This window comes from Rhinoderma darwinii, chromosome 3 (assembly GCF_050947455.1).
Source record: "Rhinoderma darwinii isolate aRhiDar2 chromosome 3, aRhiDar2.hap1, whole genome shotgun sequence".
NCBI lineage: Eukaryota > Metazoa > Chordata > Amphibia > Anura > Rhinodermatidae > Rhinoderma > Rhinoderma darwinii.
Window position 1 is genome coordinate 219,204,556 of NC_134689.1, and position 26,966 is coordinate 219,231,521.

Sequence of the window (26,966 nt, forward strand, 5' to 3'; positions counted from 1 at the left end):
AACCCGCTCTCGTGAACAGTGGTTGTCCCAGAGGTCAGTCCCCCACCGATCAGACATTTATCACCTATAGACAATGATTATGGGGAAACCATTTTAAGTTATCTAACACATGAAAATTGTTACAGTTGAAGTTGGCTAGTCATTATGTATATCAGTAACAGGAATTGTATATCTATATATATATATATATATATATATATATATATATATGTATATATATAAAAAAATAATATATATATATATATATATATATATATATATATATATATATATATATATATATATACTTGCTTTAGGATCTGTATATAATCATGCATACAGTTTTATGGTCCTTTTCAGTCTCAGAGCTTCATGATATAATCTATGAAAAACAAAGTCAAGGCAGAAAAGTGCAAACTCCCAGAAACCACGCTCCGGACATAGTAATGGAAGACCAGCAGTGAGTCTCTCCCTAGAAAGGAAAGATATGCAGTTATAGACTGAAGAATGGGAGCCCTTTTCATTCCATTTGATTTAGTGGGGAAATATAATGTATTTAGATAGTTGTATCATGTGAACATACCTACTTTTCCCTTTTCTATACAACTTTGCATCTTGTTATTATGTTATATCAAAATCTTTCATTCCCCATGTAGAGCATGAGACAAGTACGTTTCTTATACTGAGCTCCGCAGGTCATTGATATCATATATACTATGTGCAGGCATTGCCAACATTTGTGAGAACTGCAAGGTTTTCACATTTTGGCTCCTGCACTGTAATTTCAGTTTGTCTTCATTAAATATTTTATTGGTCCATTTACCCATCCTAGGTTTGTGTGACATTATGTTATGCGATATTTGACATGTGACAGCATAGGGTCACTAAAGGCTGAGAAAGGCCTGAAGGTTTCTCCCAGTTCATTCAATATCCGGCCTTTCATCTAATTTCCCCATACATGAAATAAACTTTACTATGATCAAAACTATTTCCCTATGGGAGATAAATTGGATATTACCAAAGGTAGTAATGGTTATTGTTTGCTTTGCACATGTGATATGATTTTTTCCAACTTTGTATTAGAAACACCCTACACCATGCATATGTATACACCAGAAAAAAAATGGTAAGAAAAGGTATGAAATATAGTTAAAGAAATAAATTCTTATAAAAGGACATCATCAATGTATGCTGTTCATATTTTAGGCGAAAGACGAACAAAATGGACATACATACTATAGAGGCAACCCATGAAACTACTATGAGGCACATGAGAAGGTGGAGGGCCCAGCTCTGATTATTGAATTGAATAGTGGCAGAGGTCTACCGGTGAATGAGGAGTTAGTTTCTATAGCAAGTATCCATAATTGTATGTGACATCATCAGTCATTTGAAGGACAGTATGGACAGATGGGTATAGCCTCTCTACAGGGTGACAGATTAATAGAAGTTGTGACATTGAGCTCTAAGGTCTTATACAATGTAATTGCCCATCAGAATCCAGGTTACGTGTCCATACTATATATGTGGAGGCATCCTGAGTGTACTGGACTATCAGTGCTGTTCAATATCACACAAGGAGATTTTCCAGAAATGGACCGATCCCGAACTTTTACTTTATCAGGGGTACAAGGAAAGAAATGAGGTCTGTGAGACTTCCCTCAATACTATGCTTCATTTGAAATGATTTTGGAATGTTACTACATCTTATTGTGAACATTGTGTGCCTGAGAAACTGGATTTGGTGAATAGAACATGGCAATCCTCCTGTACTGCCAAAGTAAAGGGAAAATAAAGTAATAAAAAGAAGAATCACATTTTTCGGCATATTGATAGACCAGGCTCTTCTAAGACTCAGCTGTTTGCATTTCTATTTTTTATTTATTTTTTATCTACCAAGGAATAGATTGTGTAAAACCATTGCTTCTTATAAGCCGGAATACAATATTCCATTTATTTCCTGGAGGTATTTTGAGCAATTATTTGGCGCTGCCAATTTAAAGAAACATGCACAGTCTGTAGGCAGCATTTCCATCATTATTAGCAATATGAAAAAATAGATGATGTTGTGAATAAAACATGAACTTGAGTATACATAATAAACCAATGAAGCTTCACACATGAAATCGCTGTGTTGATTCCCTTGATAATTCTCTTAATAAGGACATTCACGAGAGAAAATTATCTTCAAGAAGTCCTTATAGAGAATTGTGTATTATCTCTTAAGAATAATGAATGTTGTGGATAAATTAAGCATGTGAACATTATTAGATTCTTTACCAAATGGGAGTTTTTGTTGGGAAATTGGAGCGGCATAAATTATACATCAACTTATTTTGGCTGCATCCTTTGCCTTTCAGATCACTGCCTGTAATTAAATCTTGTCAAAGAAAACACAGCATTAGTTAAAATGAGAGTGTACGGCCGAGCAAACGAAAGAGAAGTTCAGGCGATAAGAACCTCATGTTTATGTTATCCTTCGAAAAATGCACGTTCTGGCAATGTATTAAAAGTGCAGAGTTGCTGCTATGGAAGAATAATTTACATGGGACACTGGGGCGTTTATCAAGAGGAAAGTTTTATTCTCACAACAATATAGTATGTGAAAGTATGCCAATGAAATCCTAAAAACCACACACTACAGATTAGGAATGATATGCTGCACCCTCCCAATACCAAGTCCACGCTGCATTGGGAAAAAAGGACCCCCTTATGTATCTTCAATGGACATTAGTGCATGTTACTGCAATGTAAACAGCCATTCCATACGAGAGAAATGCTCCGTTTTCCATATTAGCACTATCATCCAAGGATACTCTACAACTTCTAGATGTTTCTTCTAAAGTAGATCCATAAATGGTAACATTGAGGAACATTTTGGTGACCGTTTTGTCTGTGCTGAGTTTTATCACGGCTCACAGATATGCAATGTTAGTGAATGTCATGTTATGATATTTCCACTCATATATTGCAATATTCTGGAATGTGAAAAAATGTCTAGATTTTTTAAAATATGTTTTTCATTTTTTTCCAAACTCATTTTTGAATTGTAAGACCTTACAGTTATTTCTCATTTTGTCTCATTGTTGGTTGATTTTAGTTATCAGTTTGTATATTTACCCTGATTGTAAGGCTCGGAGTCCATGGTGGCTATTGGTTGTGCGATGTTTGTGGTAAAATGACAGATTACCATGACTGTCATGTCACCTCATTGCGGTCATGTAACTGTAAATTTTTCCCTGGGGGATAAAGTCTCGAAAGTCATCAAGGCTGCGCAACATTTGTTATTTTGTTAACACGCTATTTTACTGCAAACGTCATGTGACAGAAATTTGCTGTGGAGCCCTAACCAAACAAAGGTTGTTACTAGGCTTCATGCAAATGAACGCATTACGGCTCTGCACAACCTCTAAATTGTTTAAAGCCGTATAGGGCACTCATAGACTACTATGGGGTCTTAATGTACCTCCGTATGCCGCAATTTCATACGAAGACATTGCTTCATGGGGAGGGGGGTTTATGGACAAATAGAAGTGCACAGAGCAGCCTATTGCTTACAGCCGTAATATGGCTCCATACAACTTCCGAGCTGTAATGTGCACCCACTGAAGTGGACCGTTATAATCATTCATTGTTGCATGTGCTATTAGGCACGCTGTTTTTTTGGTTAGTGTATTTTTAAACAAATTTTGTGGTGCCGCATGTTCAGTCTACAATAGTGAAAAATTAAAAACATATCAGAAGATAAGCATCCATTTAATTGCAGAAACAATTGCACATCAAGTATGCTTTTGTCAAGTTTTTTTAATTTCTTTTTTGTTTGGTTGTGTTATTTTGTAAACAAGTCCTTACCGAAATTTCATTTCTATGTAACGCTTATCTACATAACTATATAACCATAGGTAAATGCAGCTAATAGCCAAGAAACATTACTTAATTAAATTAGACAAAACAGACAAAGATCCCCTCACTTACCTTTCTTCTTTTTGGTGATCGGTTGTTTTACCTCTGGGATTTCTAATTTATTGTTCAACCTTGTCAGTCCTTTGAAGATCCCTTGGTGGTGTTTGAGTCTGTCACCTTCTGGGATGTCCATCTGTCAATATAGGCTCAACATGTTTAAGTTGAAGCTGTAATCTCTTCACCTTTGGCAGGTTGCTTATTCCATTGTGCCAACTGGCACCATCACCCATCTTGCTACCCCTTTCTAAAAAGATATGATTTATGAGCTATACTACTTTACATTATTACTTTTGTATATTTTTAAGCTTTTTTGTTTCAGGTATCAGTGTTAATACCCTACAGTAAAAATACAAGGGGACTTGTAACATACCTTTTTATATATATATATATATATATATATATATATATATATACAGTATATATTATTCTTTTTTAAATGATCATGGTCACTTCTTATAATGGTTGCAACTACTTCCTTGAGGAGCAGGACTCCACCAAGCAGTGTGTGTAAACTATTCTTATATTCTCTGTTCTGCTTCACTTCTATTCATTTCTGGTAGCATTTCCTGTGCTTTGGACACAATTATACTGTTTAACCTTTATTTTGAGAAACTTAGTCCTTCTAAATAAGGATACGACAATCGCCTCCCTCAGTAAGATTTTATCTCCCTCTACATTTTAACTCATAATATTCTTGTTACAAATGCATCTTTGTCTGCCCTATGATGTCATCTTCAGATACATTTTACATGCATTTTTACATCCAAAAAGATGAATTTTAATTGCTTTTATTCAGCACTCGCTTTTCCAATCAATCTTACAGGGCTAGTTAATTGCTCACAATAGTACACTTAATAGGATTAGTATAAGACCCCCCATGCATGCTTCTTTATTCCTTTTCTTTCTGTCTTGCACCACAGCATTTTACATTAGTAGCAGTTTCACAGATGTACAATTTGCCCATTTCTGTTACAGGAGGGGGATTTGTTTTATTCTCATGATTTGATACTCTGGAGACTTAATAGTAATATTCTTACCAAGACAAAGACTTAAAGAGGCTCTGTCACCAGATTTTGCAGCCCCTATCTGCTATTGCAGCAAATCGGCGCTGCAATGTAGATTACAGTAACGTTTTTATTTTTAAAAAACTAGCATTTTTGGCCAAGTTATGACCATTTTTGTATTTATGCAAATGAGACTTGCAAAAGTCCATGTGGGCGTGTTTAAAGAGGCTCTGTCACCAGATTTTGCAACCCCTATCTGCTATTGCAGCAGATAGGCGCTGCAATGTAGATTACAGTAACGTTTTTATTTTTAAAAAACGAGCATTTTTGGCCAAGTTATGACCATTTTTGTAGTTATGCAAATGAGGCTTGCAAAAGTCCAAGTGGGTGTGTTTAAAAGTACAAGTCCAAGTGGGTGTGTATTATGTGCGTACATCGGGGCGTTTTTAATACTTTCACTAGCTGGGCGCTCTGATGAGAAGTAACATCCTCTTCTCTTCAGAACGCCCAGCTTGTGACAGTGCAGATCTGTGACGTCACTCACAGGTCCTGCATCGTGACGGCCACATCGGCACCAGAGGCTACAGCTGATTCTGCAGCAGCATCAGCGTTTGCAGGTAAGTAGCTACATCGATTTACCTGCAAACGCCGATGCTGCTGCAGAATCATCTGTAGCCTCTGGTGCCGATGTACTCGCTCGTCTGACACGATGCAGGACCTGTGAGTGACGACACAGCGTGATCTCTCGAGAACACGGCTGTGTCTGCACTGCCAGAAGCTGGGCGTTCTGAAGAGAAGTGGATGATACTTCTCGTCAGAACGCCCAGCTAGTAAAAGTAGTAAAAACGCCCCGATGTACGCACAAAATACACACCCACTTGGACTTTTACTTTAAACACGCCCAGTTGGACTTTTGCAAGCCTCATTTGCATAAATACAAAAATGGTCATAACTTGGTCAAAAATGCTCGTTTTTTAAAAATAAAAACGTTACTGTAATCTACATTGCAGCGCCTATCTGCTGCAATAGCAGATAGGGCTTGCAAAATCTGGTGATAGAGCCTCTTTAACGTACAGCTGTTATGTCATACGTGAACCTAACATTTTGTTATGACCTAAAGGATAAACTACTGAATTATTTTTTGGTGACTCACATTGGTACATTAAAAATATTCTAGTTGTACAATCTGTTATAAAAATATCTAGGTGCTCGTCCATGAGAATTAATTCTAGAATGGCGGGACAAATGCACTTACTGGTTTTGTGTAATAAGGTTTGTATTTTAAGAGTGTTTGTCCTTATTTTTACAACAGCTAGTAAAATCTCCTCTTAGAGAGTATTCCATTAATCGATGGCTCTTTTTCACTCTATCATTGCACAATTTATTTGCATAATATCAACTAGTTAATAAATTGTGTAAGAGTTTGGCGTATCTCTAAAAATAAGTCTGTGGGGTGGACTTGTAGATCTTTTTAGAGAGGGTTTTGATTGTTTTGATTGGCAACAGTGAATATGTAGAGAAGGCATTTAAATAATGTATTCTAATGCTGGCCACGCACATACAGTAGCTGTGCCCCCTGACTACCCAATAAACATGCACGCTTGGATTGGTAAATAGAGAGAGAGGAACAAACACCTCTGACAGGGACTCATCCTTTTGGGGAACAAACCATCAGGCATGATTGAATCCTACACACCCAATTCTTGTTTCCCTTGACATCAAATGATTCTATATTGCACACTGTATTGAGGGCAAAAAAATCACATGTAAGTGTGAATGAAGCCTTATACCATTCTGTAACATAGAAACACAGAAAAACGTCATTTTGATGACAGATGCTCTATAAACTAACACAATCTAACCATGTCTATTGGCGATGTTTGTGATATTTTGTGTTCTAATGCCTTCTGTGCTACAGATATTGCCTCTGTTGACTGAGCACAAAAATACAATAACATTTCAAGTGGGAAACTATTACATTGGTCAAACAAAAATAATCCGTTGCTTAAAATGTTACTTTGTGGATTACTATTACCACTGCCATAGTAGTGTATACATTTCATTTTTCTACCATGGTAGAATATTTTTAGTGTAAAACACTCTTTTAGGCCCCATTCACACGACCGTGCCCACAATCACGGCCCGCAATTGCGGGCACGGGCGGCCGCTGACTGACAGCCGCATTTTCGGACCGTGCTCCCATACAAAGTATGGGAGCACGGCCCGCAAAACGCGAAAGAACGGACATGTTCCCTAATTCCCGGAACATTTCCACGGCACTGACACCCTTCCGTAGTGCTACGGAAAGGTGCCAGTGTTCAATGAAAGTGAATGGCTCCGTTTTTTGCGGACCGCAATTGCGGTCCGCAAAAACTGAGGTTTTTTGCTGTCGTGTGCATGGGGCCTTAATTATACAAACATTTGTCTGCTTGAATTATCAGGACATTTATTGGATGAGCACGAATTCTGAACCTGCACAGTAAGCATTATATGCTAGGTATTAAAGGGAGATTCTGGTTTCCTATTATAAACAATTATTTATAAAAGCAGGTGCTTGAATATGTTTGGCCTGGTGGTTAGCCATCCAGGTGGCAGTGTGCTAGACACAACATCCATATTTTTAGGCTTATGTGACAATCTTTGTATCTAAGGGTACTAATACACGACCCATTATGGGCCATGAAAACGAGTACTCGTAAAAGGAGCAATTCTTAGTTATATTTGGGGACGAGCGCTCGTTACTCCGATCGCTCTTCCCCATATATTTCCATCCGGTCGGCAGCACGTCTCCCTGTTTACACAGGGAGATGTGCTGCCGACAATGATAATATTTATTGCTGCATAAATTATACGATCAGCCATTGTGTGTGTTTATCGGCTTCAGTATAGGTCTCGATTGTGTTTGTTATCGGCTTCAGTATAGGCCTAATAATAATAATAAAGCATCTTTGGGTAGAATTTCAGTCTCCCGTCTCTTGTACATTATTCCTCTGTGCAGATTCTTTGACTATCTAGACACAACATACTGCCTGCCTGACAATAAAGACATGGTTAACAGCGATGAGGTGGATACAGTGATGTTTATAGCCTCTTCATGTGTTTTTATAGTTTAGTTTGAGCTGAGTCCAAACCAGAATAGGAAGTTATTTCTTATTTTAGATATAATTTGCTATTTGTGTGCTGAAAGGTTACAGGAAATGGCCATGAGGACTCTGGAGACTACCCTAAACACATGGGATCAAAACATGAAGGATTTTAGATGACTTTTTGTTTAATTTAGTAATGTAAAGTAAATCAACATCAATGTATATACAATCAGCAAGGAATATGAGAGCAAACAAAGGACTTAGGTGAAACATAGCGACTGTTAATTTTACAAGAACACTGGAGAGTTACGTATGGACTTCACCAGTTTATGATTAAATCTATGTAACCAGATAATCATATTTTTGGCATATTATATTGCATTATTTACATGAATGATTGCTACAATAACAACATTCTGTAACTCAACTTGTATGCAGCAACATCTATGGTAAAATTATAATTACCACAGATTGCCTCGGAGGCATAGGATCAAAACATGACAATTTAATTAACTTGAATATAGTTAATTCTTAAGAAAAATGACAGAAAATTCAACAGATTTTTACTTTTTGAAAAGAAACAACTCAAGAGTTTAGTGTACAGTGCAAATGACAATTATGTAGATTTGTAAGGTCATAAATCCATATTTCAGTAAGATCAGTAAGTAAAAGATTTGTGGGGTTAAAAGGCTACACAGGTAAATAAGCGGATGATCCAGAATGATCGGGTTATGACGGACTACCTATGGTGTAATTTCTCTTGTTTATTATGCATTTTTGCTTTTATAGTATGTGTTTTACTGTTCTTAAATATTAAGATCGATTGCCTATTTATTATGTATGATACAATAATATGTACAGTCTTCATCATGACCTTTATAAGCTCCTTACATTTATTTGATAGGTACAATAGCTCACAGATATATTTGGAGCATAGAATTATTTGCTAAATTAAAAGAAAGTTCCACTTTTTTGGTCATTTTGTTTATAGCTGCTTACTATTCCCACAGTAACAACACAATATATACAAACACGCCAGGGCTGTCAAACCACAAGAATTAGAAGCCATAACGGAAACTTCCAATCTTGCGGACTTATTTTGAGATATACAGTCCCAGGAGAAAACTCATTAATTTATGTTTTCATTACTCTCTGAACACAATTGAGCGCCACTACAAGGTACCACTTGCCCTTATCTACCAGTGCAACTAAGGGCAGCAGCATGTTTTACAGCCATCACATTATTCCACCGGCCTAGTTTGGAAACGTGGTCCACATTGCTACTTTATTACTAATATTAGCTGATAACTATGTTGTAATGCTGATTCCACTAAAGTTGCAAATAGCTTTTGCAAACATCATATGTGGCTAGCTGAAATGTGATTTGCTCAGGAATTCTATCTGAGAATATACATTCTGTGCACAGAGGTTCCTAAATGTCCTCATAAAGCAGCTTCTCCCAGGATAAAAGGCCCTGTGGTGATTAAGTGCTGCTCTTCAAATATGGCGTAGTGGGAAATATGTTTATTTTGGAGAGAGTTGTGTCTTAGTCAACACAGATTTCATTTTGATCGCCCGCACATAATCTCTTATATGAAGCTATTCTCAGTAGGCCGCTGTTTGATAAGTGGAAGGTACGAGTTATAAGCAAAACAATTTGCTTTGCGGTCCAGTGTCCTGCTAAATCTCCTCAGTCTGACTTCTATTATTATTGTGTGGCTGTGGAAAGGGAGCAGGATATGACAAAGAAGCGCCATTTAAAATCTCTACAATACTAACCATATAGACTGTGTTACAAAATGAAGACTACAGCTTGTTTCATAGGGATCCTAGTGCAAGTCCATCTCTGTTAAATGCTGCTGAGCACTGCACGATGTCACACCACATAGTTGAAGAAAGTATTACATGTTAGTACAACCATTATACATTACCCTATGATTATTCATTTAATATTTATTCTGTTAAAAATGAATAATGGTTGAGCATTCGAGTGATGGAAATTGACTATTCATAGATGTGAAATCAGGGCCATTTTAACACATCGCAACGGTTTCATGAGAATCCCTCCCCCTCCTGAAGATTGTTAATTGTTTTACGATGTCTACACATTCAATTAAACATCATAAGAACAATTCTATCTATTTAGAGGTCTTTTAAAATACACAATTTTTTTCATGCCGGGCAGCGCACGAGCACTAAGGAGTTTTATTAATGAGAGGCAAAAGTGGCAAGCATTGAGGCGTAATCAAAGAAATCAACGGGACGTGCATTGAGGAGACTGTGGACCAATAGGATGCCTCAAACCCGGGTATACGTCAGAAGTCCCGGGTTTGAGGCATCCTATTGGTCCACAGCCTCCTCAATGTCTGCTCCGTTCATTGTTTGTTTCTGCTTCAATAGCGCCACAATTTTATATCTATAGTTATGATGGGGCACATATATTTGGGGATGTTGGGGATTGCATTAGATATCTGAGGTGCAGTCACAGTATTCTGTGACCGCATCTCAGATAAAGCAGGTGGGCGGGATACACTAAAGGAGAAGGGAGAACTAGTGGGGAGGGCCAATATACACAGAGGGGGCAGAATTAGGGTATGTTCACATGGCCTATTTTCAGAAAAATCGGAAGCAGAGCGTTTTTCGCTGCGTTTTTTGACGCGTAAAAAAACGGCCGCGAAAAAGAAGTGCAGCACAGTTCTTGGGACGTTTTTGGAGCTGTTTTCCTTAAACTATTGAAAAAAGCTCCAAAAACGCCGCGAAAAACGCAGCGAAAATCGCGAGTTGCACAAAAAACGTCTGAAAATCAGGAGCTGTTTTCTCTTGAAAACAGCTCCGTATTTTGAGAAGTTTTTGACTCTGCGTGTGAACATACCCTTAGGGTATTTGGAATACCCTTAGGGTACGCGGCTGGTTTTGGAGCTTTTTTCAATAGAGTCTATGGAAAACGGCTCCAAAAACGTCCCAAGAAGTGTCCCGCACTTCTTTTTCGTGGCCGTTTTTTTACGCATAAAAAAAACGCTGAGAAAAACGCTCCGTTCGGAACAGAACGCCGTTTTCCCATTGAAATCAATGGGCAGATGTTTGGAGGCGTTCTGCTTCTGATTTTTCGTCCGTTTTTCAGGCGTTTACGGCCCGAAAAACGGCCGAAAATAGGCCGTGTGAACATACTTTAATAGTGACCAATTGTGCACCACACAATAAAATTACCCCTGTTTACACAGTAATATACCCCCCTTTCATGCCCCACACACTAATAGTTCTCCCTTTCGGCGCCACACAGTAATAGTGCCCCTTTTTATGCCCTACACACTAATGGTGCCCAATTTAGGCATCACACATTAATAGTGCCCCCTTTTATGCCTTGCACACTACTAGTGCCACCGTTAGAGTCCACACATTTATTGTGCCCCCTTTGAGACCCCACACTGTATTAGTGCCCCTTTAGACCCCACACACTAATAGTGCCCCCTTTATGCCCCACACACTTATAGTGTCACGTTTAGGGCCCACACAGTAATAGTGTCTCCTTTTAGGCCCCACACAACAATAATGCCCCTTTTTGTGTTCCCCACTGAGTAATATTGCCCCCTTTTATGCCCCCACATACAGAATGAATATCCCCTTTTGTGCTCCCCCACGGTAATTTAAATGTAAGAAAGAAAAATGTATACTTACATAACCCCATTACCACAACGACCAGAGTGACTGAGGTCTTTTTCGACCTGATGTCAGCATGATGCAGTAACGTCATCTTTCTGCCAGCGCCAGGCCTACCAGGGCAATGGGGCAGGAGCCCTATGGTTAAAGTGGCCCTGTGTGTAATTGAACATAAGCATACATGCACAAAAACTTTTTCTACTAATCGTTTGCATATAAATAGCTTCATAAAGACAAGTCAAAGTAAAACCATAATAATCTAATTAATTAATTAATTAATTAATTAATTAATTAACAAAATCAATAGACTGCTTAAATGATTACCGATTCTGGCTTCTTAAACTCTTTATACCCTACAATAGATCGTGACTCTCTATTATGAATAACACTAGGCTCCTAACCTATACTGACTGTAAGTCGATCTTACCTGCAAACGCTGATGCTGCTGCAGAATCAGCTGTAGCCTCTGGTGCCGATGTGGCCGTCACGATGCAGGACCTGTGAGTGACGTCACAGATCTGCACCGTCAGAAGCTGGGCGTTCTGAAGAGAAGAGGATGTTACTTCTCTTCAGAGCGCCCAGCTAGTGAAAGTATTAAAAACGCCCCGATGTACGCACATAATACACGCCCACTTGGACTTTTACTTTTAAACACACCCACTTGGACTTTTGCAAGCCTCATTTGCATAAATACAAAAATGGCCATAACTTGGCCAAAAATGCTCGTTTTTTAAAAATAAAAACGTTACTGTAATCTACATTGCAGCGCCTATCTGCTGCAATAGCAGATAGGGGCTGCAAAATCTGGTGACAGAGCCTCTTTAAGACGTATGAGTCCTTATTTTCAAGTGACATTTTTAAACCATTGCTACCTTGGGAGGAGCTTAGCTGTCACATGGGCAGCTACTAAATGACGTCTGTGTAGGGAAAGGTGATTGAAAGGCGAGTAAATTTTTTAACACAATTTTACAGTTTATGTATAGAAATATTCAATATAAAAAGTTGATTACCCTTACAAATATGTTGCTTTGCATGTTTTGCACTGATCTTGAGTTACATACTGTAACAATTCTGTTGGTCATCATTGGAAACAACCAATAAGCTTGTCATCCGACACATCCTTAACAGCCTAGCTGAACTATAATGTAAACATGATGTAAAGATTACACAGACAGGGGGGCAGCTTTACTACTAGGTCTAAATCTAGAAAGTGTCTGAAAATTTGCCAAATTTTGACGCAAATTGGTGCAATTTGGCACAATTTTTAAATTCGCAACCTCACTAGACACTTTTTTAAAAAAATCAGAGAAGGGGCATGGCTTAGTAGGAAATGGTGTGACTTGCCAGACAGGGGGGCGTGGATTAAATGCTCCAATATTAACCAAAAATGCACCAAAAATTACACAAAATACTGGTGCAAAACAAGGCAAATCAGAAGTGGTATAATTAATAGAAAAGTGTCTAACAGGTCATACAAGATGCGCCAAAATGATAATACTGCATGCACCACTGTGATAAATTTGGTGACTGCCTGGTCTAAGTTAATGCTGTCTAACCATTATTATTGTATGTGGGCCAATAAGCCAACAAGGGATGCAGGGAGATTTCATCTCTGAAGCCTGCAGAATTGTGAATCCAGCTCTGTCAGTGTTAGGGCATGCCCAGACGTGGCGGAGTTCTTCCGCCACTGTCCGCATCAATGCCGCACAGAATCTGCATTGCAGATTCTGTTGCGGCTTTGCCTAAAATTGGCATTAAATTGATGCGGACTAGCCATTGCGTATTGAGGGGAAGGATAGAGAGAAGGGACAGCCCTTTCCCTAGTAAAAGTAAAAAGAAATTCATACTTAGCTCATGCCCAGACGTGGAGGAGTTCTTCCGCCACTGTCCGCATCAATGCCGGACAGAATCTGCGTTGCAGATTCTGTTGCGGCTTTGCCTAAAATGGGCATTGAATTGATGCGGACTAGCCGTTGTGTATTGAGGGGAAGAGGGCTTCCCTTCTCTCTATCAGTGCAGGATAGAGAGAAGGGACAGCCCTTTCCCTAGTAAAAGTAAAAATAAATTCATACTTACCCGGCCGTTGTCTTGGTGACGCGTCCCTCTTTCGCCATCCAGCCCGACCTCCCTGGATGACGCGGCAGTCCATGTGACCGCTGCAGCCTGTGATTGGCTGCAGCCGTCACTTGGACTGAAACGTCATCCCGGGAGGCCGGACTGGAGAAGGAAGCAGGGAGTTCTCGGTAAGTATGAACTTCTATTTTTTTTACAGGTTGATGTATATTGTGAACGGAAGTCACTGTCCAGGGTGCTGAAACAGTTACCGCCGATCGCTTAACTCTTTCAGCACCCTGGACAGTGACTATTTACTGACGTCGCCTAGCAACACTCCCGTAATTACGGGTGCACACAAGTAGTCACCCGTAATTACGGGAGCCCCATTGACTTCCTCAGTCTGGCTGTAGACCTAGAAATACATAGGTCCAGCCAGAATGAAGAAATGTCATGTTCGTAAAACCAATACGCTCCGCAGCACACATAACATCTGCGGACTTCATTGCGGAATTTTGACTCTCCATTGAAGTCAATGGAGAAATTCCGCAATGAGTCCGCAACAAGTCCGCTACACGTCCGCAACAACCAGTATATGCTGCGGACACCAAATCCGCACCGCAGCCTATGCTCTGCAGCGGAATTGTCCGCAACGTGTAAACGAACCCTACTAAAAAGCTGTGGAAGGCAATGGAGAAACGTGTACGCTGCGGATTTCCGCCGCGGACTGTCCGCAGCGGAATTCCAGAGCAATTACGCCACGTCTGGTCATGCCCTTATACATCTGTGGGGAAAACATGTCAAGGAGATAACAACAAGGAGCTGCTAAAATGTTGAAACTATACTGTAACATGGATACTGGCAGCACAAAGCCTTTACAATGTTCTGGTAGAGAATGCATTCAAACATTACGTGTTATCTGTTTCTTTTCTTTTTGGCAGGAGTTTTACTGTAAGTGTAACAAAGTAACAAACTACTACATTTGACAATAAGTCATTTATTGGTGCAGGAAAAAGTGCTTGGAAATCAACCTAATGGTGATGGATATTTAGCCTTTCAGTTTAAGAGCTGACTTCTTATGGAAGGTCTGTTGGTCCCAACTCAACCATTTCAATCCCTTACCAATCATTTCTTGGTCATACCCCGTGTTACTCTCTAACCTTTGCCTTTGAAAGCCGGTGATTTATATTCACTAACTCAACCCACGTGAGACAAATGGGGTCAACGTCTCTAAATCATTAGTCCCTCTGCTGGTGAAAAAAGAAAACAAATGATTATAGGGTTTGGGTCTGTGATTGGCAGCTCTTTCTTATTATTTACTCTACATTTTTTTTTACAACCTTTTTGTTATTGTTATTTGATGGAAGTGAGCTATTAAGCTATGAAGACATTATTGTTTTAAGGAGGCGTTGTTGCATTTTGCACGATTAGAGTTATAGGGCTTTTGGTTCCTTGATGTTATAGTGGCCCTAACCCTGCAAATTAACCTGTGATGGTACTCTCCAAACCCTGCATCACAAAATCCATTGTTTCTATATCTTACACTGATAGGGGCTAAAAAGAGCAAATCATCTGTGCGCAAGTTGGGAAAAAAAATGTCTAGATTCCGCATGCAGAATCACTTGGACAAAAACAAAGCTAAAAGATTTTTTTTCTGTAATCATTATTTATCACCAATTCACAGGATAGGTGATAAATAACTGATCGGTGTGGATGCGACCACTAGGACCCCCACCGATCACGAGAACGGGTTCACCTTGCCGTTACTTGGAGCCCCAAAGGAATGGACCTGTTATACGCATGCCACATTCATAAGTCTCATAAACCCCTTTAATTAAAAAAAAACAAATTACTTTTTAAGATACAACTGTATCTTGAATACATAGAAGCTGATTCCATCAGTTCTGTTAAGCTTTCCTTTTAAAGGTGTACATTGTTTTTAAGGCTCCAGCTACCCTACCAAATAGGACATGTTGGTGACATATGATGAGGAGAGCCCTGCAAGTCAGTTACTGACAGGACGCTCTCTTCCTCGAACAACTGACTAGTATTTTAGTGGAAAAATTATAGGAGCAATATGGCACTTGGGACAGAGTTGGATCATAAATATATATATATATATATATATATATATATATATATATATAGTATTCAAAAAATAGGCAGCACTCCGTAGTAAATGTGAATAAAGGTGGGTACTTTTATTGCCCCCTGTGCAACGTTTCAGCTCTGTCCTCTAGAGCCTTTCTTAGGCAACTAACATGTGATACAATCCAGGTATATAACATAGTGTCAATCAGCAAACAGAGTTAAGTACAATCAGGTAAAAAGTGCATAACATCATTATAAAAACAATGTATAAAACATACAGTACAAAGTGATATGCAAATTGTAAACACATAGTGTCGAAGTAAGATGGATAAGAACCAATCAGTATCATATAAATAACAATAAAGTTAAAGTATCCAATTAGGAGTCGTGATATCATATGTGCAATCCATGTGTATGACTTTAAAAATAAATGAAAAAGAAAATCACCTCATAGGACATAGTAGCACGGTGCCGCCTTTGAGGCCAGCAGAAACGCACTATTGCGCTTGCGTGGAATTTTGCCATGTTCGGTGTATCGCGGATATCCGGCATGCGATCGCGCATGCGCAGTAAAGCTCAGACGCGATGCGGCCATCTTTGAAATGGGAAAAACTGCGTTCCGTAAGGTATAGTCAATCGCTGTCTATATGCATATATTGTAAGGTTGCGAATTCTATTATTGTACAGAGTATATCACTCTTATCAAAGGATCTATACTATCTGGGGAGAGTGAAAATACATTACAGTATCTCCATAATCACTGTCCACATGAAGCCATTTTTATGACAACCCAAGAGAGTGGGAATAGACGCAGTGGTACAACCTTATTATTGTATATTACCTAGGTGACCGTTATAAGGATAAGATATGGAGTCAAGAGAGCGGTTAATGGCCATTCTATAAATGACCACCCCCACCCACATAAAAGGTCGACAACGGCACCATAGATATACCTTATACCCATGTGCCATAGTGTCCCCTATAGCTCCTAACATAGCATATTTTGTATTTAGAAGAGATAAATAGGAAGTACCATACCTGCGTTTTTATCAAAATCACATAGACAGTGTTGGAATTGCAATTCCAACACTGTCTATGTGATTTTGCTAAAAACGCAGGTATGCATGTAGTCATCAACATCCTACCGTACTTACTGATGTATGTACAAATTATGCCTCATGCACAGTAACGTCTTTTTGCGGCCGCAATTCATCCGCAAATCTACAGGTGAATTGCGGTCCCATTAATTTCTATTGGCCCAAGCACACGACCGTGGTTTCCACGGTCAGTGCATTGCCCGGGAGCCTGGACCGCAAAAAGATAAGGCATGTCTTATTACGGCCGCATTTTGCAGTCCAGGCTCGTTGAAATGAATGTACATGGCCATGTGCACAGCCCGTGATTTGCAAGCAGCCTGCGGGTGACTCTCCGCCGCCATACGAGCCGCAAATCACGGGCCGTGTACATGAGCTCTTATTCATCATTAGCAGCTATGAGAATTGTTGTAGAAACAAGAATGCTGCAATGTTTGGACCATGACCTGATATCACCCACTAAAGTATTTGTCTTCTGAACACACATAAGTAAATGGGAATAGATTTTCAGAATTTGCTAAGAAAAAAATGAGCAAAATCCATCAGCACAATGCATGCAGGGGTTATGTACAAAAATATGTGCGAATAAGAACATTGATGTTGCCTATAACAACCAATCAGATTGCAGTCCTTATTTTGCCAGTGAATGTTAGAAAATAAAAGGCAGCATATTATTGGTTAGTAGTGGCTCCTCAACTGTTTTTCATTTTATCAATTTTATACCTCATACACAATATATTGAAATCTGCATCTAAAGGCATAACTCGAATCTCCTGGGCCCCGATGTAACAATCGGGTAACAGGGCCTCACATATATCATGTGCACTGGTGTCATCTTATGAAAAAGATGGGTCTTTGGGCCCCCTCAGGCAGACGAGCCTGGATACGATTGCTACCTATGGGACAAACCCTGGAATGTTTACCTTTTTTATCATATGGAAGTTTTTGTACTGCTATTTTGATGTTGACCTCTTGGTGGTGCTATTATTTAGACATGGAAATTTTATTTTAATTTTTTGCATTATTTTTTGTAAATCTTGTACTGTTTGACTTATACTTTATGCTATGATAACACTGACATAGCGCTTTACTGAGGAAAATTTTTTATATGTCTTAATATCGTCCATATCTTTGAAACTGGTTATTTGGTTCATTATAATACATTACATAGTACCGTCATTGTGGATAAATTGTAGTAAATTGTAGATTTTGTTGTCATTGAACACTACGAAAAGTGCACTGGGCAGTGTTAGTAGTAATATTACTAAAGTTAGGTTTACGAAAATGTAGTACTAGAAGTTCTAGTCCTATTCAAAACTAGTACTAGATGCATATTTTCTTAGGCATTACCCAGTGGAACTATTGATCATTAACATAAAAACTATTAACCACTTAGGACTGGTGCCATGTCAAATATGAAGCAACAGTCGTTTTCAGATTTACTTTGTGATAAGTATTGAATTGCAACCTAGAAATCACCAAGAACTAAAGACACAAAAACATGCAAGTAAATCAATTATTCCAGTGTATATGAATGATGTAAATAAAAGTGACAATGCAGCAAACCACAACTAGAATGTCATTACGTTTATAAGTTACTAACTAGACCCATATGTCATAAACTGTCACATTTTAAAATGAAGGAACCCAATATCGGCATGTGCTGATTGATACCAATCCCCGAACCAACAACGGCTAATTACAAACTAAGACTCTATTCACACCTCTCGGTTTTTTCCCCATTTCCATTCTGTGAGGGATATTCACAATATTCACGAGACAACCCCCTTACAGGACTTTTAACACTATATATTATAACTAGAATGTAAATTGAATTCAGCACTAAATCCACTTTAAATCTGCAACATACATTAGTTACAAAATTGTTCCCTGAAAACTAATGTTGAGGACCGCATGTACATAAAGGGTATTTATTAACTTTTCTACGCCAGTTCTCTGCCGTAGAAAAGTCACAAACGGCACAAAAGTTGCAATTTTCAGGATTTTTTTTTACTTTCTCCAACTTCTTGCTGAAGTCGATTTTACTCTGTGGCACATGGATACTCGAAGATGCCACAAATTTATTAAGAGGCATGCTCTTCTTATTATATTTGTTGCACCTTACTATCACGGCCTGGCATAGGAAATGTTCAATTTACTCATATGTCGTCCATATTAGCTGCTGTATGGACATTATGGTATAAATAAACACGGTGGCGGTCTAGCAGTGGCGTAACTATAGGGGTCGCAGCGCTCGCAATTGTGACCGGGCCCCCAAAGCCAGGGGGCCCACGCCCCCCCGCACCACATCAATGAAAAGTTACTATAGTAACTGGGGCCTATATAATAAACTACACGGGCCCCTTTTACTATAGTAACTGACAGTACTTACCCCCTCTCTTTCCGGAGCGCTGCGGAGGTTCTGACGTCACGCCGCTATGCGCTGCGCACAACATCCCAACACTCGATGGAGTGAGGACCTCTGCTGCGGCCGAAGAGTAGGGTAAGTTTAATATCACTGTCTTGATGAAGCTGATGGGTCGGGATTCGACACCCGGGACGCCCGCCAATCAGCTGTTTTGAAGGGGGTGCAGCCGCTCATATAAGCGCTACTTCCCCTTCATTCTGGTCATTTTCTCACAGGCGTGTCAGTGATTCACAGTGTGAGCAAGTAAGGGAAATGAAGGGGAAGCAGCACTCGTACGAGCTCTGCACCCCCTTCAAAACAGCTGATTGGCGCCGGTCCCAGGAGTCGGACCCCGACCCATCAGCTATTGATGGCCTATCCTAAGGATAGGCCATCAATGTTTAGGGACTGGACAACCCCTTTTAAGCCTACCGTGTGTTAGGCTTACATACAGGTCCCCAGCAGACATTAATCTTATACTGTATAAGATTACTGTCTGCTGGACCCTGTATCTAAGCCTACCTTATGCCATGACTAAGAGCACCAGCCGTGCTCGAAACGCGTAGGCCCATTACATCTACCTAATACTGCCTTGACGCCAAGCCTGTTATCGAATTTTTAAACAAGTTTTTTGATACCAATAAAATTGGGAATACGTTCCTTTTTAAATCACATCATTGCAGCGCTGGATCAAATCCTTCCTTTTTGTACTCCAACAAACAGTATTACACATGCACATGGGCCCTGTATCTAAGGCGCTGCCCTTCCGTTGAGGGGTTCTGTCTGAGGTTTCCATCTGTTTAACCCCTCAACGGAAAGGCAAACGGAAATCTTAGCTTCCGTTTGCATCACCATTGATCTCAATGTTGATGGAAACTTTGCTAATGGTTTCCGTTTGTCACCGTTGTGAACGGGTTCCGTTGTCTTGGTGGAATCAATAGCGCAGTCGACAATGCAAAACAACTGAATCCTGTCACAGCGGTGACAAAAGGAAAACTTTAGAAACGTTTCCGTCACCATTGAGATCAATGGTGAGGGAAACGGAAGCTGAGGTTTCAGTTTGCCTTTCTATTGAGGTGTTAACCCGACGAAACCCCTCAATGGAAGGGCAGCGGTGATGTGAACAGGGCCTTACTAAGGTTTTCTTTTGTGTTTTTTTACAGGTTCGGTAGTTGTACTACGTCGGATTCAAGGACTACTTCGATGACGGCTTTTTTTCTCTCAATAAAATGGTTAATGAGGGTGTATTTTATTTCAATAAATCTAGTTTTTCTATGTCTTTGTATTTTTTTAAACTTTATCGCTACCGCCTTACTAATGGCCACTGACTGATTGACAGCATCCATTACTAAGATGAGGCTTAGTGTTAGCCGGTGCAGAGGCTAACACTAACTCCCATTATTACCTCAATACCCACCGCCATCAGGGGTGCCTGGAAGAGCCGGGTACGATCCAGTACCTGACCATCTGTAGTGATGGTCAGGCACTGGGGCGGCCGCAGGCTGGTATTAATAGTCTGGGAAAGGCCAAAAACAGTGGCCCTTCCCACCCTGGTAATGCTAGGCTGCTGCTGCATTGTATGTGGATGGTTATGAAAAATGGAGGGTTTATAACCAACCAGATACAACACAGCCGCAATAGCCTAGCGTTACCAGGGTGGGGAGGGCCACTGTTTTTGGCCTTCCCCAGCCTAATACTACCAGCCTGCGGCTGCACCAGTACCCCTCCGTCACTACAGATGGTCGGGTACTGGATCGTACCCGGCTCTTCCCGGTAACCCTGGTGGCGCTGGGTACCAGGGTGGTAATGGGGGTTAGTGTTAGCCTCTTCATGTCTAACATTAAGCTCCACCTTAGTAATGGGCGTTGTCAATCAGCCAGCAGTCATTACTAAGGTGGTAGTAATAAAGTTTAAACAAATACAAAGACATAGATAAAATATTTCATTGAAATAAAAATCCCACACACAACCCTCGTTATCCATTGAGAATAAAAAAAACACAGTTATCGAAGTAGTCCTCGAATCCGTAGTAGTCCAACAACCAAACTTGTAAAAAAAAGCACACACACACAAAAATAATTAATAACACCTAAAAAGGCAAAACAATTATTATTCTTACCTTTCTTGGGTCCAGCGCTGGAGCCTCAATGTCAGCGAGCTGGGCCCTATATCCCTATATCTAATCCTATCATGTGTGATACTGTTTGCTGAGCCACTGTATCTAAGCCTATCATGTGTGATACTGTCTGCTGAGCCACTGTATCTAATCCCATCATGTGTGATACTGTCTGCTGGGCCCTATATCTAATCCTATCATGTGTGATATTGTCTGCTGAGCTACTGTATCTAATCCCATCATGTGTAATACTGTCTTCTGGGCCCTATATCTAATCCTATAATGTGTGATATTGTCTGCTGAGCTACTGTATCTAATCCTATCATGTGTGATACTGTCTGCTGAGCCACTGTATCTAATCCTATCATGTGTGATACTGTCTGCAGAGCCGCTGTATCTAATCCTATAATGTGTGATACTGTCTGCTGAGCCGCTGTATCTAATCCTATCCATAGCTTTAGGGTCGTAGTGCTATAGATATGCTGTCTCGTATATATATACATACACGAACAAACTTTTTTTTTGGGGGGGCACATCTGTATTTGGGCTATTCCCCTGATGTTTTAAGTCCTTAGTGAAGCCCCTGGCTGCTAGTGCTGCATTGTTGGATCACTTAGGAGACCCAGCGATGCAGCTGAAAGCTGCGGGCCATCGGCCCTGAGAAGTTTGGGGGGAGGGAAGAAGAACCTTTGCATCGGGGCCCATAAGCCTTTAGCTACGCCCCTGCGGTCTAGAGATGCCGTCCCTGACATTAGCATCTTTCCTCTCATTTACATATTTCATTCTTTCCCCTTTATAGTGGAATTTCAGAGCTGGTGTAGAAAACAAAAATAGGGAGCTTCTTAAATAACATAATTATTAGGCTGGATTCACACGAGCACATTACGTTCGTAATGGACGGAACTTATTTCGGCCGCTAATCCCGGACCGAACACAATGCAGGGAACCGGGCTCCTAGCATCATAGTTATGTACGACGCTAGGAGTCCCTGCCTCGTTGCAGGACAAGTGTCCCGTACTGTAATCATGTTTTCAGTACGGGACAGTAGTTCCACGGAGAGGCAGGGACTCCTAGCATCGTACATAACTATGATGCTAGGAGCCCGGCTCCCTGCACTGTGTTCGGTCTTGGACTTCCGGCCGAAATACGTTCCATCCATTACGGACGTAACATGGTCGTGTGAACCCAGCCTTATATATTTATATGGCTATCAGCTTCCATATGGCACCATACTGGTGTAAGACAATGTCATTATTACAGTGTGGTGCAGACAAGTAAAACAGTTGTTTACAAGATACATTTGGTCGGAGGCTTGTATATGAGAGTGTACGTAAGTTATTAGATATGGTTTGTGCGGACAAAGTTGTCTCGGCAGAACAGAGGTTGTGTTTGGGTTGGTATCTGTGACTTAGAGAAGAAATGTAGAACAAAGCAGAATTGGATGGGGCTTTGCAGGGTAAAGTAAGGATTCTGAAGTTCACTGTTATTTTCACTGAGTTGCTTCTGTTAATTGTAGCAGAAATCCCTATCTACGACATGGATGGATATTTGGCGAAGAAGTACCGTACATATAATGAACTATTAGCCTGTCTGCACTTATAATTCCTAACATAAGGATTCAGTCCATATTTTGCTTTGTGAGTCAATCTAATTGATAGTAGAACGTTAATGATTCTAGAAACTCATTGCGCTCTTTTTCCATTGAGCAATGTGTATTCATTTACCCTAATAATACCAAAAGTCGTGTTTAAATCATTGAGGGAAACATTGCATTCATATTTTCTGTGTGAAGTGAAAAGAAACTTTGCTGAAAGTGTTATTGTAACATTTTGGCAACATCATCATCTTTTACAAAGCCAGAGAATCACCGCCTAGGAAACGGAACTATATACAGGGCAGGTCCTATCGATTTGTTTCCTTTTTTTTCTTGGACTTTTCCCTGACTCAGCATCCCGCTGCCAGCTCCTTTTCCTGCTGCCAGCATAATTGAAGACATAACTTTATCTGGACTCCATATGCTGTTAAGAAAATTGAAGTATTCACATCCCTTTAGTTCCCTGATGTCCTGTGGGATCATCCCTTCCATAGTCATAGTTTACACCTTTTCTTTATACCGGGATCTATATGACTGTTGCTTTCTTATATATTTATGGCTTTTCATAGTTGTGTAGGTTGCTAGTACAGAATTGACTTGTGTCTCAGGTCAATGCCGTTTCCATTAGCGTACCTATCTTAGAATCAGTGTGACATCATGTCTGCAGTAAAGTCATTGTGGTAGTCTCTGGATTAACTCTTTCCTTGTCATGGTCTTTCCTTTTGACTTGGCACATTGTAATCCAAACCTATAGCGTTGCAAGTCTGTAGTCACCTCGGCTCATCTAAATAAGGCACAAGTTTAACTTGCTTTCTTTATAGTATGTTGTAAAAAATGAACAACGATGGATCAGTCGACAGATCCTATTGATTTCTATGGGAACGGAACTGATGATAAAGTGCATCCGTTTGCATCAGTCCTCATGAGTTCCATCAAGATCAGGATTCATCGTGAGCTGTTTATTTTTTTTATCATTGGGGTCAATGGGTTACGAATTGAAAAACTGATGCAAACTTGTCACAATTTATTATTTACATTTTCTACAAATTGAATTTAAAAGAAACATACTGCAAAAGAATGCAAGTATGAAACTTTACAAAAATGCCTAGAGGATGTCCAATCACGAATGTAACAAATGCTGAACCTCTTGGTACATACGTTATTGTTATAAACCAAAAATAAATGGGGCAGAATCACACAGCTAGAATTTTTAAAATACTGTCGGTCAGGTAAACATTTTTCTTTCTGTTATGGGGTTAAATGGCTTTATTTATTTCCCTTCCCATAGAAATAGAATCCAGCCGGTCCACTTTAACCATAGATAGAACTGCAGCACTGCCTAAGTCTATACATGCTTAAATGCCACATAAGAGGCACAAAGGATCGTGATCAATGGACCTAAATGCTATGTGTGAATTTAGCCTCATTCAATTAATAATTTTCATGTAGGGTTTGCAAAAACTTTTGTATCTTCTGCTTCTTTTTGCCATTTTTGAAAAGGAGTTAGTGTTGTTTATTTAATTTTGAGAACAAAATTTGGTCAGTGGATAACCATGTAAGAGAGATCCAAGCAGAGAAGTACTGTCATACTCAAAAGCAACCAAAATAGAAAAAAAGCTCTGGTTCAATGATAAAACCATTAATGTGGAAGTAAAACTCTTATATGGTCAGAATATGTATATGGAGCCCTACAAATGACATCACTAGTAATTCATATTACATTGGTTAAATGGCCCATATATGCTTGTACACAAACTCTTACCCAGGGATCAAACTGAAATGATGAGTATATGTAATGAGTTATTTATACCATATGTATATGGCTACTGTGAAGTTATTCTGGAAGTATTAGTATTAGCCTTGTTATGCAACCAGTAACCTGATGAATCTAGTTATCTCTACAATACTTTTCCAGACTGCCAAAGTTCATTGAACTAAGGCCCAGGTTCCAATAAAGTCAATAAAATGTTTGACCTGAATCTTTGCAGGATTCTTCTGTGGATTGCAATGTCTTAAATACATATTTTTAACTCAATCATGCACTTGTCTTATATATTTTGCCACCCAGACTTGTACTAATACAGCTTGATATGGTTTGATTCAATATATATATAATTATAAATAAATAAATATATGTATATATATATATATATATATATATATATATATATATACACACACACTACCGTTCAAAAGTTTAGGGTCACTTAGAAATTTCCTTATTTTTGAAAGAAAAGCACAGTTTCTTTCAATGAAAATAACAATAAATGAATCAGAAATACACTCTATACATTGTTAATGTGCTAAATGACTATTCTAGCTGCAAACGTCTGTTTTTTAATGCAATATCTACATAGGTGTATAGAGGCCCATTTCCAGCAACCATCACTCCAGTGTTCTAATGGTACATTGTGTTTGCTAACTGTGTTAGAAGGTTAATGGATGATTAGAAAACACTTGAAAACCCTTGTGCAATTATGTTAGCACCGCTGTAAACAGTTTTGCTGTTTAGAGGAGCTATAAAACTGACCTTCCTTTGAGCTAGTTGAGAATCTGGAGCATTACATTTGTGGGTTCGATTAAACTCTCAAAATGGCTAGAAAAAGAGAGCTTTCATGTGAAACTCGACAGTCTATTCTTGTTCTTAGAAATGAAGGCTATTCCATGCGAGAAATTGCCAAGAAACTGAAGATTTCCTACAACGGTGTGTACTACTCCCTTCAGAGGACAGCACACACAGGCTCTAACCAGAGTAGAAAGAGAAGTGGGAGGCCCCGCTGCACAACTGAGCAACAAGACAAGTACATTAGAGTCTCTAGTTTGAGAAATAGACGCCTCACAGGTCCTCAACTGGCAGCTTCATTAAATAGTACCCGCAAAATGCCAGTGTCAACGTCTACAGTGAAGAGGCGACTCCAGGATGCTGGCCTTCAGGGCAGAGTGGCAAAGAAAAAGCCATATCTGAGACTGGCTAATAAAAGGAAAATATTAATATGGGCAAAAGCACACAGATATTGGACAGAGGAAGATTTGAAAAAAGTGTTATGGACAGAGGAATCGAAGTTTGAGGTGTTTGGATCACACAGAAGAACATTTGTGAGACGCAGAACAACTGAAAAGATGCTGGAAGAGTGCCTGACGCCATCTGTCAAGCATGATGGAGGTAATGTGATGGTCTGGGGTTGCTTTGGTGCTGGTAAAGTGGGAGATTTGTACAAGGTAAAAGGGATTTTGAATAAGGAAGGCTATCACTCCATTTTGCAACGCCATGCCATACCCTGTGGACAGCGCTTGATTGGAGCCAATTTCATCCTACAACAGGACAATGACCCAAAGCACACTTCCAAATTATGCAAGAACTATTTAGGGAAGAAGCAGGCAGCTGGTATTCTATCTGTAATGGAGTGGCCAGCGCAGTCACCAGATCTCAACCACATAGAGCTGTTGTGGGAGCAGCTTGACCGTATGGTACGCAAGAAGTGCCCATCAAGCCAATCCAACTTGTGGGAGGGGCTTCTGGAAGCATGGGGTGAAATTTCTCTCGATTACCTCAGCAAATTAACAGCTAGAATGCCAAAGGTCTGCAATGCTGTAAATGCTGCAAATGGAGCACTCTTTGACGAAAGCAAAGTTTGAAGGAAAAAATTATTATTTAAAATAAAAATAATTATTTCTAACCTTGTCAATGTCTTGACTATATTTTATAGTCATTTTGCAACTCATTTGATAAATATAAGTGTGAGTTTTCATGGAAAACACAAAATTGTCTGGGTGACCCCAAACTTTTAAACGGTAGTGTGTGTATATATATATATATATATATATATATATATATATATATATATATATAAACTTTACGTAAAAAGTTGACTAACAAGGAATTCTCCTAAAGACATCTCGGAGGTGACCGTCTTGGTGAGTCC

The 26,966-nt window shown here is 39.6% G+C and overlaps 1 protein-coding gene and 1 long non-coding RNA gene across 3 annotated transcripts in view; one reads left to right on the forward strand and one right to left on the reverse strand.

Moving 5' to 3' along the window:
- The window catches only part of FRMD4A (FERM domain containing 4A), a 383,316-nt gene that overhangs the window by 162,321 nt on the left and 194,029 nt on the right, over positions 1-26,966 (forward strand). The gene's annotated exons all lie outside the window — the stretch shown is intronic.
- LOC142749407 (uncharacterized) lies at positions 293-12,178 on the reverse strand. Its single transcript, XR_012882410.1, has 5 exons — positions 12,117-12,178; positions 11,708-11,844; positions 9,812-9,898; positions 3,955-4,075; positions 293-451 (listed from the first exon to the last, which is right to left on the reverse strand). It is a non-coding gene; the product is annotated as an uncharacterized LOC142749407 (long non-coding RNA).